This window comes from Arachis hypogaea, chromosome 20, assembly GCF_003086295.3.
Source record: "Arachis hypogaea cultivar Tifrunner chromosome 20, arahy.Tifrunner.gnm2.J5K5, whole genome shotgun sequence".
NCBI classification, from domain to species: Eukaryota; Viridiplantae; Streptophyta; class Magnoliopsida; order Fabales; family Fabaceae; genus Arachis; species Arachis hypogaea.
In genome coordinates this window covers 61,378,490-61,393,251 of record NC_092055.1, presented here as the reverse complement: position 1 = coordinate 61,393,251, position 14,762 = coordinate 61,378,490, and the positions used below count along the sequence as shown (strand labels likewise).

General features: G+C 37.3%; 1 non-coding gene across 1 annotated transcript; it reads left to right on the top strand.

The window, feature by feature from the left end:
- Positions 1 to 7,653: 7,653 nt before the first annotated feature.
- On the top strand, positions 7,654 to 7,761 carry LOC112788553 (small nucleolar RNA R71). Its single transcript, XR_003195913.1, has one exon. It is a non-coding gene; the product is annotated as a small nucleolar RNA R71 (small nucleolar RNA).
- Positions 7,762 to 14,762: the final 7,001 nt, after the last annotated feature.

Here is a 14,762-nt window from a genome sequence, read left to right as displayed (position 1 = left end):
CATGATCCTTACCCACCATACCAACCTCCTTTTGAACCATATGAGCCATACATGGAACCACAATTCCAAGATTACTACTCCCAAGAACCACCTCAATACACACCACCACCTTACCAAGAAGAACCACCTTCCTATAATGAACCCTTTCTCCAAGACAATGAACCCTCTTATCCACCCCAATCCTCAATGGATGAAACCCTCGGTGTTCTTCTTCAAGGACAAGAGGAGATGACAAGGGATGTGCAACAATTCATGACCGCCTTGGATGAGGTGGTAAACCGGTTAGCATCCCAATGCTTGAACACTCAAGGGACTCCCATGGCTACATGTGGAGAAACAAATGAAGAGCATAACATGAAGGAGAGATTGGTGGAGAACGAGGGAAGTTGCTTTGTATTGGAACAATTGGAGGAAGCTATAATTGTTGAAGAAGAGGAAGAATTGGTTGAAGACTTAGGAGATGCGGAGCTTCCATGGGAACATAGAGTTGAAGAAAACCCCTCCAAGATGATTGAAATTGATGCTAGGGAGGAAAGTGCACACCTTCCAAGGCATATCCCATATGAAGACTTTGATGGGATAGAGAAAGAATTGAGTTCCCTTGGTGATGAAGATCAAGCATCAAGTCTTAGTGGTGAAGAATCCTTTAAGCATGAAGAACCTTCTCCGGTTGGATTTGAAAGCGTTGAGGAGGTAAATTTTTCTCACCCTCCCTATTATGATTTGAGTAAAGGAAAAGGTTTAGATAAAATTGTTGAACAAAGGATTGAGATTAAGAGATCTTGTGAAGAGGTGGAAGTCCCTAGAAATAGAAGAACGAGGGTTGGTTATGCTTTGTCAAGATCTTTGGAAGCATCTTTGCCTAAGTTGTCATCTACCCCTTCACTTGAGTGGGTAAAATTCATTTCTATTAGCTTTATTGTCCCACTTGAGTATGGCTTGCTTGAAACGGATGGTCAACTTAGGATGCTTTGTGGGATGAAGCGTAAGCGAAAGATGTTTCGTGGTTGGCGTTGCAAATCAAGGCTCATTTTGGTTGATACTTCAAGAGTTGAATACAAAGGTGGGAATAGTGCTCAAATAGATGGGTCTAGGAGGATTGTTGGCCACTATATAGAGAATTCACCTTACTCACCACCCGGTTGGACTAATAATGATGATCAACCTCAAGACGGGTATGAAAACAAAGTGTGGGATCCCGGATTACAAGAAGAGGATCAACTTTGGGAGCCCCAAGCTTGTGAAGAACTCCATCAAGACTTGGCTCAATCCATGAAGAATCTTGGGGCACAATGGAGAACCAAGCATTGGTGGGAGTTCCAAGATGAATACAAGCACAAGCCACCTTGATGAGGAGCTCCCCATAAGTTCAACTTAAGGACAATAAACAAAAGTGCTAGGTGGGAGACAACCCACCATGGTAAAATCCTTTCATTTTCTCTTTTGTATATATTGGTAGAATTAGCTTAATTTCATGTTTTGTTTAGTTAGTTGAGTATGTTTGGTAGTTTAAGTATGATAAATAAGGTTTTATGGTGTTTTGGTAGCTGTTTGGAGGTTTGGAATGTTTGGATTGGTGCAAAAACATAGAAAAAAATTTTTGAAAAATAGAGCACCATCCACGCATACGCGTACATGGCGCGTACGCGCACTTACAGCATTTTCGACCATCCACGCGCGCGCGCCATGCGTGCGTACGCGTGGATTGAGAAGTTCCAACCTCCATACATTTTCCAGAGAGTTGTGCCTGCGCCGCGCCAACGTTGTGCCTTTGGCACAAACCTATTTGCGCGCTCGCGCACATGACGCGTACGCGTCACTCTCGAAATAAGCCATCCGCGCGCGCGGCATGCGCGCGTACGCGCGGATTTCCTTCCTTCACCACATTTCTTTTCTTCTCCTCTTTCTATTTCTTTCCTTCTCCTTTCTCCTACCCCTCATCCAACACTTCCAAACACCATTGACAACCATTTATTTTAGTTAACAAATTAGTTAATTAGTTAGTTAGTTAGTTTTAGTTTAGTTTTCATTTTATTTTCTCTCTTTTCATCATAAGTGTTGGAGTATTGACTTTGTTTACTATACATTGCTATATCCCTTACTGCCTAAATGCTATTTTAGCATGAATGTTTTTAGATAACCTTTGTTGGATTCTATGATTGAGGTTATATTTTGTTACTTGGTTTTGAGTTCTTCATGCTTACCTTTTGAAAAATACCAAGTGATGAGAATTGTCTTCGAGCTTATAACTCTTTTGAATTGCATGTTGTAGCTAGCCACCATGTGATTTGGATCCTTTTCCCTCGATTAGGCAACCTCTTGATGGATGATGTTGTGCATTTACCTTAATGCATTGTGTTCATGATTATATCCATCCATATGTTTGACTTGAATGCTTTCATGCTTCTCTAATGCTTGTCTTACCTTACAAGCTTACTTAAAGCATCTCAAGCACACTAGGATAAGTGAAGTGCATGCTTCTTTTGTGACATAGCTATAACCACTTAATCAACATGCTTGGTTTAACGCAATTTAGAATTCACACACCTAATATTTCTTAATGTCACACTAATTCACTCACCTCATTCTAGTGATTTACCTCATTCCAACAATGTATGCTTCCTTGCTTTTATATCTTGTCATCTTATGGTGTTTTATTTTTGTTTTTCATAACGAATGCACCACAAGCAACCATGGAAGCGGAAGAAAGAACACATAGCAATCCGGAGAGTCGTCGTACCCCCTTGCTCATCTTTGAGTGCACCGAGGACGGTGCAAACTTTTAAGTGTGGGGAGGTCGTCCGACCGATCGGCAATCTTGGGTGACAAATTTCTAACTCCAATACTTTTGCATTTCATTCTAGGATTTTAGGATTTTTACTTACATTTTCTTATTTTTGCATATGCATACACAATAAGCTTAGTCAGGATAATGAGAAATTTTTCAAGATTTCTATCTATAGGGCATCTCAATTGATTTGAGTGAAAACTTTTCATAGAACTTGCTTGAATTATATATATTGTGGAACATGTTTTGAGCTAAGAACACAAGCTTGTGAGATTTGAGCCTAATGGTGTGGTTACATCTTATAACCACTTATTTTTCCTTCTTGTGTGCATTATTCTCTTTCTATGATTGTAATCTTTGATTTGTTTGATTCTTTATGTCCATTATTTTGTGTATTCATGCATTTATATGATTGAGGCCATCATTTCATTTAGCTCACTTACCCAAATAGCCTACCTTTTATCTTCCATTGTTAGCCAAATTTGAGCCTACGATTAACCCACTTGTTCTTAATTTAGCACATTACAAGCCTTAAAGCGAAAAACAATAAATGTCCTTATTTGGATCTTTGATTAGCTTAGGCTAGAGTGTGTGTATCATTCAAGTGTGGGAACCTTGGGACATTGGATGAATAAAAGGGTAGTTTTGTATTATTATTGTAAATATTGGGAATTGGGTACATGCTCATGTATTGATTAAATGTATAGACCTTATGCATTGGTACTCTTGTATATAGTTTGAAAGAAAGAAAAAAATGAGAAAAACAAAAAAAAAATATATGAAAAGTATAGAAAAAAAAAATGGAAAAAGAAAGAAAACGAAAAAGAAAGAAATAAAAAGGGGACAAAATGCCCCAAGGTGAAGCTCAATAAGATCAATGCATATGAGTTGTGAAATGAAAAGAAAATGCATGAGTATGTGAAAAGGTGAAAAATGGGTAGCTAGATTAGAACTTAATTGTATAGGATGTCATAGGTTAGGTGGGAAGTTTAAGCTTATCAAAGATTCAAATTTCAAGCTCACTTGACCAAATATGCATCCTACCTTGACCCTAGCCCCATTACAACCAATGAAAAGACCTCATGATACTTGTATGCATGCATGAAATAAATGTTGATTGTTAGAAGAAAAACAAATCTTGGAAAGCATGAAATAGAGGAGAATTGAGTGAATCAACCCTAAACACTTGAGCGAATAGAGTGCAAACACATCCGGTGAGGGTTTGATGCTCAATTACATGTTCTCACCTATGATCATAATTTTCATGCAAGCTTGTAAAAATACTTAATAACTCAATTCAATTGTGGATTAGACTTGCTAGTCCTTAGCCCTTGTGCATATATGTTTCTTGGGAATTGATTTATTTTGACCAAGCACTTGCATTCATTTAGATAGTTGCATATAGGTGGATTGCATTTAGTTAGTTTCCATTGAATAAATGTTGATACCTTTTGTTTCTCTCTTGGCTTAAGCATGAGGACATGCTTGGTTTAAGTGTGGGGAGGTTGACAAACCCCATTTGTAGGGCTTATCTTGTATTGATTTTTGGGGATTTTATCACCTTTTACCCACATTTATCCATTGAAATAGCATGGTTTTATAACTTCTCCTTTAATTGGGCTTAAGAGTGAAAACATGCTTTTTAGGACTTAAAATAGCTAAATCTAATTCACCTTGATTCTATTAGATGCCTTGATATGTTTGTTAAGTGATTTAAGGTTTAGGAGGCAAAGATTGGATCAAGGGAATGAAGAAAGAAGCATGTAAAGTTGGAGAACTCATGAAGAAATGAAAGAACCGGAAAGCTGTCAAGCCGACCTCTTTGCACTTAAACGACCATAACTTGAGCTACAGAGGTCCAAATGATGCGGTTCCAGTTGGGTTAGAAAGCTAACATCCGGGGCTTCGAAACGATATAAGATTTGTCATAGTTGCTACACGTATGGTGGCGCGCATGCGCATAGTACACGCACGCGCCGTTGCTGCCACCTGGTTCACTTAAAGCAAAACGTGGCCAGCGATTTTAGAAGCCTTGTGGGCCCAATCCAACTCATTTCTGATGTTATTTAAGCCAAGGATTGAAGAGGAATCAACATACTTTTAATCATTAGCTTAGTTTAGTAGTTAGAGTTAGTTTCTAGAGAGAGAAGCTCTCACTTCTCTCTAGAATTAGGATTAGGTTTAGTTTAATAATCTTAGATCTAGATTTTAATTCATGCTTTCATCTCCTTCTATCTCTCAATTCTTTGTTGCTACATTCATCTTCTTCTATTCTTTAGTTGTAATTTCCTTTATGTTGTTCTTATGTTTTGTTGTAGATCTACTTTTGCTCCTTCTATTTTCTTTCAATTCAATTAGAGGTAATTCATAATAATTGTGTTCCTTTTGATTGTTGTTGTTAATTCATTGCCATAATTGTTGTTAGATTCTATTTTTGTTATCAATTTACTTTGCTTTTCTTTTATGCCTTCCAAGTGTTTGATGAAATGCTTGGTTGGATTTTAGTATAGGTTTTGTTCCTCTTGGCTATGGTAGAGTAATTAGTGACGCTTGAGTTATCTAATGTCTTTGTTGATTGATAATTAGAAGTTGCTAATTGATTTAGATACCACTAAAGCTAGTCTTTCCCTTGGGAGTTGGCTAGGACTTGTGGAATCAAGTTGATTCATCCACTTGACTTTCCTCCATTATTAGAGGTTAACTAAGTGGTAGCAATGGACAATTGTGGTCACAATCGAGGAGGATAACTAGGATAGGACTTCTAATTCTCCCAACCTTGCCAAGTGCTTTTTAGTTGTTAGTTTATTTTCATTGTCATTTACATTTCATGTCTCTTATCCCAAAACCCCAAAATACAATCCATAACCAATAACAAGACACTTCATTGTAATTCCTAGGGAGAACGACCCGAGGTTTGAATACTTCGGTTTATAAATTTTAGGGGTTTGTTTTAGTGACAAACAACTTTTTGTATGAAAGGATTAGTGATTGGTTTAGAAACTATACTTGCAACGAGATTTCATTTGTGAAATTCTAAACCGTCAAAAATCCAATCGTCAATGATCATGAACCTATAAAGACATATAACTAAGAAAAATGTAGTTAGATAAATAAACATTGGGTTGCCTCTCAACAAGCGCTTCTTTAATGTCAATAGCTTGATAGTGGGCTCTCATGGAGCCTCACAGATGTGCAGAGCTTTGTTGAAACCTCCCAACACCAAACTTAGAGTTTGGATATGGGGGTTTGACACCAAACTTAGAGTTTGGTTGTGGCCTCTCAACACCAAACTTAGAGTTTGACTGTGGGGGCTTTTGTTGACTCTTCTTTGAGAGAAGCTTTTTCTGCTTCCTCTCCATGGATGCAGAGAGAGATCCTTGGGTTGTAAACACAAGGTTGTCCTTATTTAATTGAAGGATCAATTCTCCTCTGTCCACATCAATCACAGCTCTTGCTGTGGCTAGGAAAGGTCTTCCTAGGATGATGGATTCATCCTCTTCCTTTCCAGTATCCAGGACTATGAAATCAGCAGGGATGTAAAGGCCTTCAACCTTTATTAACACGTCCTCTACTTGTCCATAAGCCTGTTTTCTTGAATTGTCTGCCATCTCTAATGAGATTTTAGCAGCTTGCACCCCATAGATTCCCAGTTTCTCTATTACAGATAGGGGCATGAGGTTTATCCCTGAACCAAGGTCACACAGAGCCTTAAAGATCATGGTGCCTATAGTACAAGGTATGAACTTTTCAGGATCCTGTCTCTTTTGAGGCTATGTCAGTTGATCCAGATCACTTAGTTCATTGGTGAACAAGGGATGTTCATCTTCCCAAGTATCAATGCCAAATAATTTGGCATTTAGCTTTATAATTGCACCAAGGAACTTGGCAGCTTGCTCTTCAGTAACATCCTCATTCTCTTCAGAAGAGGAATACTCATCAGAGCTCATGAATGGCATAAGGAGGTTCAATGGAATATCTATGGTCTCTAGATGAGCCTCAGAGTCCTTTGGTTCCTCAGAGAAAAGCTCCTTATTGATCATTGGACGTCCTAGGAGGTCTTCCTTCTTGGGATTCACGTCCTCTCCTTTCCTTACAGGTTCGGCCATGGTGCTTATGTCAATGGCCTTGCACTCTCCTTTTGTATTCTCTTCTGTATTGCTTGGGAGAGTACTAGAAGGGATTTCAGTGATCCTTTTACTCAGCTGGCCCACTTGTGCTTCCAAATTTCTAATGGAAGACCTTGTTTCATTCATGAAACTTACAGTGGCCTTGGATAGATCAGAGACTAAGTTTGCTAAATTAGAGGTATTTTGTTCAGAGTTCTCTGTCTATTGCTGAGTGGATGATGGAAAAGGTTTATTATTGTTAAACCTGTTTCTTCCACCATTATTAAAGCCTTGTTGAGGCCTTTGATCCTTCCATGAGAGATTTGGATGATTTCTCCATGATGGATTATAGGTGTTTCCATATGGTTCACCCATGTAATTTACCTCTGCTACTGCAGGGTTCTCAGGATCATAAGCTTCTTCTTCATAAGAAGCCTCTTGAGTACTGTTGGATGCAGGTTGCATTCCAGTCAGACTCTGAGAAATCATATTGACTTGCTGAGTCAATATTTTATTCTGAGCCAGTATGGCATTCAGAGTATCGATTTCAAGAACTCCCTTCTTCATAGGCGTCCCATTACTCACAGGGTTCCTCTCAGAAGTGTACATGAACTGGTTATTAGCAACCATGTCAATGAGTTCCTGAGCTTCTGCAGGCGTTTTCTTTAGGTGAATGGATCCACCTACAGAAGTATCCAATGACATCTTTGATAGCTCAGATAAACCATCATAGAATATATCCAGGATGGTCCATTCTAAAAGCATGTCAGAAGGACACTTTTTGGTCAGTCCTTTGTATCTCTCCCAAGCTTCACAGAGGGATTCACCTTCTTTCTGTCTGAAGGTCTGAACATCCACTCTAAGCTTACTCAGCTTTTGAGGAGGAAAGAACTTGGCTAAGAAAGCCTTGACCAGCTTATCCCAAGAGTTTAGACTATCCTTAGGTTGAGAGTCCAACCATACTCTAGCTCTGTCTCTTACAGCAAAAGGGAAAAGTATGAGCCTGTAGACTTTAGGATCTACTCCATTAGTCTTAACAATATTACATATCTGCAAGAATTCAGTTAAGAACTAAAAAAGATCTTCAGATGGAAGTCCATGAAACTTGTAGTAAAGTCCATGAAACATCAGAGAAACTAGCTGAGGTTTCAGCTCAAAATTGTTTGCTCCAATAGCAGGAATGGAGATGCTTCTTCCATGTAAATTGGAATTAGGTGCAGTAAAGTCACCAAGCATTCTCCTTGCATTATTGTTGTTGGGTTCGACTGCCATCTCCTTTACTTGTTCAAAATTTTCAATAAGGTTGTCTCTGGATTGTTGCAATTTAGCTTCTCTTAGTTTTCTCTTCAGAGTCCTTTCATGTTCTGGATCAGCTTCAACAAGAATGCCTTTTTCTTTGTCCCTGCTCATAAGAAAGAGAAGAGAAAAAGAAAAGAAGAGGAATCCTCTATGTCACAGTAAAGAGGTTCCTTATTGTTAGTAGAAGAAGAAAAGAAAAAAAAAATTCGAACACAGATAGAAGGGGGTTCGAATTTGGTGAGTGATGTGAGGGAGAGTATTTTCGAAAATAATTTTTGAAAAAGAGTTAGTAATTTTTGAAAAATAATTTTTGAAAAAGGTTAGTAATTTTTTTGAAAAGATTAAAATCAAAAGTTAAAATAATTAATTAATTAAAAAGAAATTTTGGAAAAGAGGGAAGGGATTTTCGAAAATGAGAGTGAGAGTTAGTTAGGTAGTTTTGAAAAAGATAAGAAACAAACAAAAAGTTAGTTAGTTAGTTGAAACAAATTTTGAAAAGATAAGTGAAGATATTTTTGAAAAGATATGATTAAAATTGGTTTTGAAAAAGATTTGATTTTTAAAATCACAATTAATGACTTGATTCACAAGAAATCACAAGATATGATTCTAGAACTTAAAGTTTGAATCTTTCTTAACAAGTAAGTAACAAACTTGAAATTTTTGAATCAAAACATTAATTGATGATGTTATTTTCGAAAATTATGATATAAAATTAAGAAAAAGATTTTTGAAAAATATTTTTATAATTTTCAAAAATAACTAAGAAAAATGATAAAGATTTGATTTTTGAAAAAAGTTTTGAAAAAGATAGGATTTTTAAATTGAAAATTTGATTTGACTCATAAAAACAACTAGGTTTTAAAATTTTTTGAAAAAGTCAAATCTAATTTTCGAAATTTTAGGAAAGATATTTTTTTGATTTTTGAATTTTTATGATGAGAGAGAAAAACAAGAAAAATGATGTAATGCATGAAAGTTATGGATCAAAATAATGAATGCATGCAAGAATGCTTTGAATGTCAAGATGAACACCAAGAACACTATGAAGATCATGATGAACATCAAGAACACATTTTTGAAAAATTTTTAATGCAAAGAAAACATGCAAGACACCAAACTTAGAATTCTTTAATGCTTAGACACTAAGAATTCAAGAATGCATATGAAAAATAAGAAAAGACACAAAACATGCAAATGCAAAGATCAAACAAGAAGACTTACCAAGAACAACTTGAAGATCATGAAGAATACCATGAATGCATGAAATTTTCGAAAAAAATGCAAGATGCACATGCAATTGACACCAAACTTAAAAAATTGACTCAAGACTCAAACAAGAAACACGAAATATTTTTTATTTTTTTTTATTTTATGATTTTTTTGTATTTTTATTTTATATTTTTCGAAAATCATTTGAGAAAGAAAAATAAGGATTCCAAAATTTTTAATATGAATTCCAGGAATCTTATGCTCTTTAGTCTAAAGCTCCAATCAAAGGGTCAGGCATGGCTTAATAGCCAGCCAAGCTTTAGTATGTAACTCAGACATGACACGCCTAACATGCCCTACAGTCGTGGCTTTACAGCCAACCAGGCTTCAACATGCTTTATGAAACACTAGAATTCATTCTTAAAAATTCTGAAGAAAAATATATTTTTGAAAATATTTTTATTTTTTATTTTTTTTTCGAAAACAAAGGAGAAATTTTTGAAAAATCTTTTGGAAAATTTTTGAAAACAAAACAAAAAGAAAATTACCTAATCTGAGCAACAAGATGAACCGTCAGTTGTCCAAACTCGAACAATCCCCGGCAACGGTGCCAAAAACTTGGTGTTGTTGCTGGATCAAACTTGTCACTGATGTTACCAGACCAAAAGCTTGCCGAAAACTCGAACAATCCCCGGCAACGGCGCCAAAAACTTGGTATGCGAAATTGTTACTCAGGTTGTGAATTATTATTCGAAATTGATTCCCTGGCAATGGCACCAAAAACGGATGCACAGAACCATGGTCTAAACATATCTTCACAACTTCGTATAACTAACCAGCAAGTGCACTGGGTCGTCCAAGTAATACCTTACGTGAGTAAGGGTCGAATCCCACAGAGATTGTTGGTATGAAGCAAGCTATGGTCGCCTTGTAAATCTCAGTCAGGCGGATATAAAATGGTTATAGAGTTTTCGAAATTAATTAATAAAAGAGGGATAGAAATACTTATGTAAATCATTGGTGAGAATTTCAGATAAGCGTGTGGAGATGCAATCGTTCCTCTGAACCTCCGCTTTCCTGCTATCTTCATCCAATCAGTCTTACTCCTTTCTATGGCTGGCTTTATGCAAGGGCATCACCGTTGTCAGTGGCTACATCCCCTCCTCTTGTGAAAATGGTCCAAGATGCCCTGTCACTGCACGGCTAATCATCTGAGGTTCCCGATCATGCTGGAATAGGATTCACCCTCCTTTTGCATCTGTCACTACGCCCAGCAATCGCGAGTTTGAAGCTCGTCACAGTCATTCAATCATTGAATCCTACTCGGAATCCCACAGACAAGGTTTAGACTTTCTGGATTCTCTTGAATGCCGCCATCATTCTAGCTTACACCACGAAGATTCCGATTAAGAGATCTAAGAGACACTCATTCAATCTAAGGTAGAACGGAGGTGGTTGTCAGGCACGCGCATTCATAGGGAATGATGATGATTGTCACGTTCATCACATTCAGGTTGAAGTGCGAATGAATATCTTAGAAGCGAAATAAGATGAATTGAATAGAAAACAGTAGTATTTTGCATTAATCTTTGAGGAACAGCAAAGCTCCACACCTTAATCTATGGAGTGTAGAAACTCTACCGTTAAAAATACATAAGTGAAATGTCCAGGCATGGCCGAATGGCCAGCCCCCCAAAACGTGATCACAGGATCAATAATACAATCCAGGATCCAGGATGTCTAATACAATAGTAAAAAGTTCTATTTATAATAAACTAGCTACTAGGGTTTACAGAAGTAAGTAATTGATGCATAAATCCACTTCCGGGGCCCACTTGGTGTGTGCTTGGGCTGAGCTTGAATGTTACACGTGCAGAGGCTCTTTCTGGAGTTGAATGCCAGGTTGTAACGTATTTCTGGCGTTCAACTCTGGTTTGTGACTTGTTTCTGGTGTTTAACTCCAGACAGCAGCGTAGAACTGGCGTTCAACGCCCTTTTACGTCGTCTAAACTCGGCCAAAGTATGGATTCTTATACATTGCTGGAATGCCCTGGATGTCTACTTTCCAACGCAATTGGAAGCGCGCCATTTTGAGTTCTGTAGCTCCAGAAAATCCACTTTGAGTGCAGGAAGGTCAGAATCCAACAGCATCAGTAGTCCTTCTTCAACCTCTGAATCTGATTTTTGCTCAAGTCCCTCAATTTCAGCCAGAAAATACCTTAAATCATAGAAAAACACACAAACTCATAGTAAAGTCCAGAAATGTGAATTTTAACATAAAAACTAGTGAAAACATCCCTAAAAGTAACTAGATCCTACTAAAAACATACTAAAAATAATGTCAAAAAGCGTACAAATTATCCGCTCATCATCATCCAATCCCTAAATCCTACTCGGAATACCGCAGACAAGGTTTAGACTTTCCGGATTCTCATGAATGCTACCAATAGATTCTAGCTTATACCACGAAGATTCTGGTTAATAAATCTAAGAGATACTCATTCAATCTAATGTAGAACGTAGGTAGTTGTTAGGCACACGTTCATGGGTTGAGAATGGTGATGAGTGTCATGGATCATCACCTTCGTCATAATGAAACGCGAATGAACATCTTAGATAGGAACAAGCGTATTTGAATAGAAAATAGAAATACTTGCATTAATTCATCGAGACACAGCAGAGCTCCTCACCCCCATCAATGGAGTTTAGAGACTCATGCCGTCAAAGAGTACAAAGTTCAGATCTAAAAATGTCATGAGATACAAAATAAATCTCTAAAAGTTTTACAAAAAATGAATAAACTATGATAGATGGTGCAGAAATCCACTTTTGGGGCCCACTTGGTGTGTGCTGGGGCTGGGACTTAAGCTTCTCACGTGCCTAGGCTGTTTCTGGAGTTAAACGCCAGGTTGTAACCAGTTTCTGGCGTTCAACTCCCATTTGTAACCTGTTTCTGGCGCTGAACGCCAGACTGCAACATGGAACTGGCGTTGAACGCCGGTTTACGTCATCTATCCTTGAGCAAAGTATGGACTATTATATATTGCTGGAAAGCCCTGGATGTCTACCTTCCAAAGCAATTAGAAGCGCACCAATTGGACTTCTGTAGCTCCAGAAAATCCATTTCAAGTGTAGAGAGGTCAGAATCCAACAGCATTAGCAGTCATCTTTTCAGCCTGAATCAGATTTTTGCTCAGCTCCCTCAATTTCATCCAGAAAATACCTAAAATTACAGAAAAACACACAAACTCATAGTAAAGTCCAGAAATATGAATTTTGCTTAGAAACTAATGAAAATAAACTAAAAACTAACTAAAACATACTAAAAACTACATGAAATTAACACCAAAAAGCGTATAAAATATCCGCTCATCACCTGTATACCAAAGTTTGAAACCAGAAGTATCCAACTCCCTAGCCTTCGCAACGACCCATTTTGTTTCTTGTAGGCACATAATGTTAATCTTCCTCCTTGTCATGGTGTCCACCCTTGGACTTTCCTATTAGAGTGCCTATGTTCCATGTCCCAAATCTTAACCTTCTGTCGCTCCGACCTTTACCTTTTACTTTATGAACTAGCTTATTTACCCTCGTCCGTTCACGAAAAGGCGAGAACCTTTGCTCATTTAACACTACATTCGGGCACCGATGCAGTGGCTCTTACTCATTTGACACCGTACTCGAGCCATACAGCGCGTTGCTTCTGGGCAACGACCTAGCTTTAGCGCAATAATGTCTTTGATTCATGTCATAGGTATTCGACTATATTTTTATGTTGGTTGCCGAAGACCTAACACAAGTATAACATAGGCGGGATTGAAATTAAAGGCTATAATTTTAAAAAATTTTTGGAGAAAAAACACAAAAAGACACCAAACTTAAAAACATTAAGATCAAACCAAGAAAAATACCAAGAACAATTCGAACACAATGAAGAGCACTCAATAACACATTCAAAAATTTAAGAAAAGAAAACACAAAGAGATACCAAACTTAAAAATTTTAGGATCAAATGACACTAATTTTTGAAAATTAAAAGAAAAACAACTAAAAGACACCAAACTTAAAATTTTTAAAATCAACCAAGAAAATTCACTAAGAACAATTCAAATATGAAGAAGGGAAAATAAGAACACCTTCAAAAATTTAAAGAAAAAGATAAAAACAGAGGGGACACCAAACTTAAAAACTGACACAAGAATTAAACAAAAGACAAAGATTTCTAAAGAAAAGAAAAGGTTTTGAAAAATTTTTGAAAAAGAAAACAAAAGACACAAACAAAAGAGTAAATAAACTATAAAGAATACCTAATCTAAGCAACAAGATAGTCCGGTAGTTTGTCAAACTTGAACAATCCCCGACAACCGCGCAAAAAACTTGGTGCACGAAATTGACTCCGACAAGTGCACCAGGTTGTCCAAGTAATACCTCAAGTGAGTGAGGGTCAATCCCACAAAGATTGTTGGCTTGAACAAGTAATGGTTACCTTGTAGATCTTAGTCAGGCGATTAGAAGAGATGACAGTTGTTGCGAAAAATGCATAAAACAGATAAATGAATAAAACGTTACTAGATAGATGTGAAATTAGTGATGATAGAATGGTTGAGGCTTCAGATATGCTTCTTCGTTTTGGATCAAATTTTCTCACCATCTACTCAAACTTCTGATGATTCATTCCATGGCAGGCTATAAATGATTAGTGCCGGGTCAGCGGTCATTAATCTTCTCTACTTCAGATCAAATCCCGGGTCAGCGGTCATCCAATCTGAACGGGGGTGAAGCTCCTACAGTCTATTCCCTTGGTAATCCTACTCAAAGCGCCACAGACAAGGTCGGATCAGAGAATGTTGCGTCCTGGTTCTAGCCTATACCATAAAGGCCCTAATCGCCCCGTACCTCGGTTGCACTGATGTCTCCAAGTACCCAACAAAGTCGTGGATTAGCCGTCTACAGATGTATAATCAAGTTTATGGTTCAGTAATATCTCATCAAGGACTTGCAAAAACCCATGTGAAATAGGGATGATGGTCAAGTTACACTCCCAATTCATTAGGTTGAAGAACGAAGGTACATCTTAGAATAGAATCAAGCATTGATTGAAATAGAATAGTGATATTATTAATCCATAAGAATCAGCAGAGCTCCTTGTAACACCCTAATATTCAAATCCTTATGCTCGAGTCATAAGTCAATGATAATAAGGTGATACGACTCTCAAGGTGGATTTTTAATAAATAGTTTGTAAGTAAAATTGAAAAGAGTATTAAATGAGAAGCATGAAAAGGAGTAAAAATAAAATCGCAAATTCGTAGCACTCACGTATTGACAACTAAAAGATAAGCGTGAAGTTGAAGTCG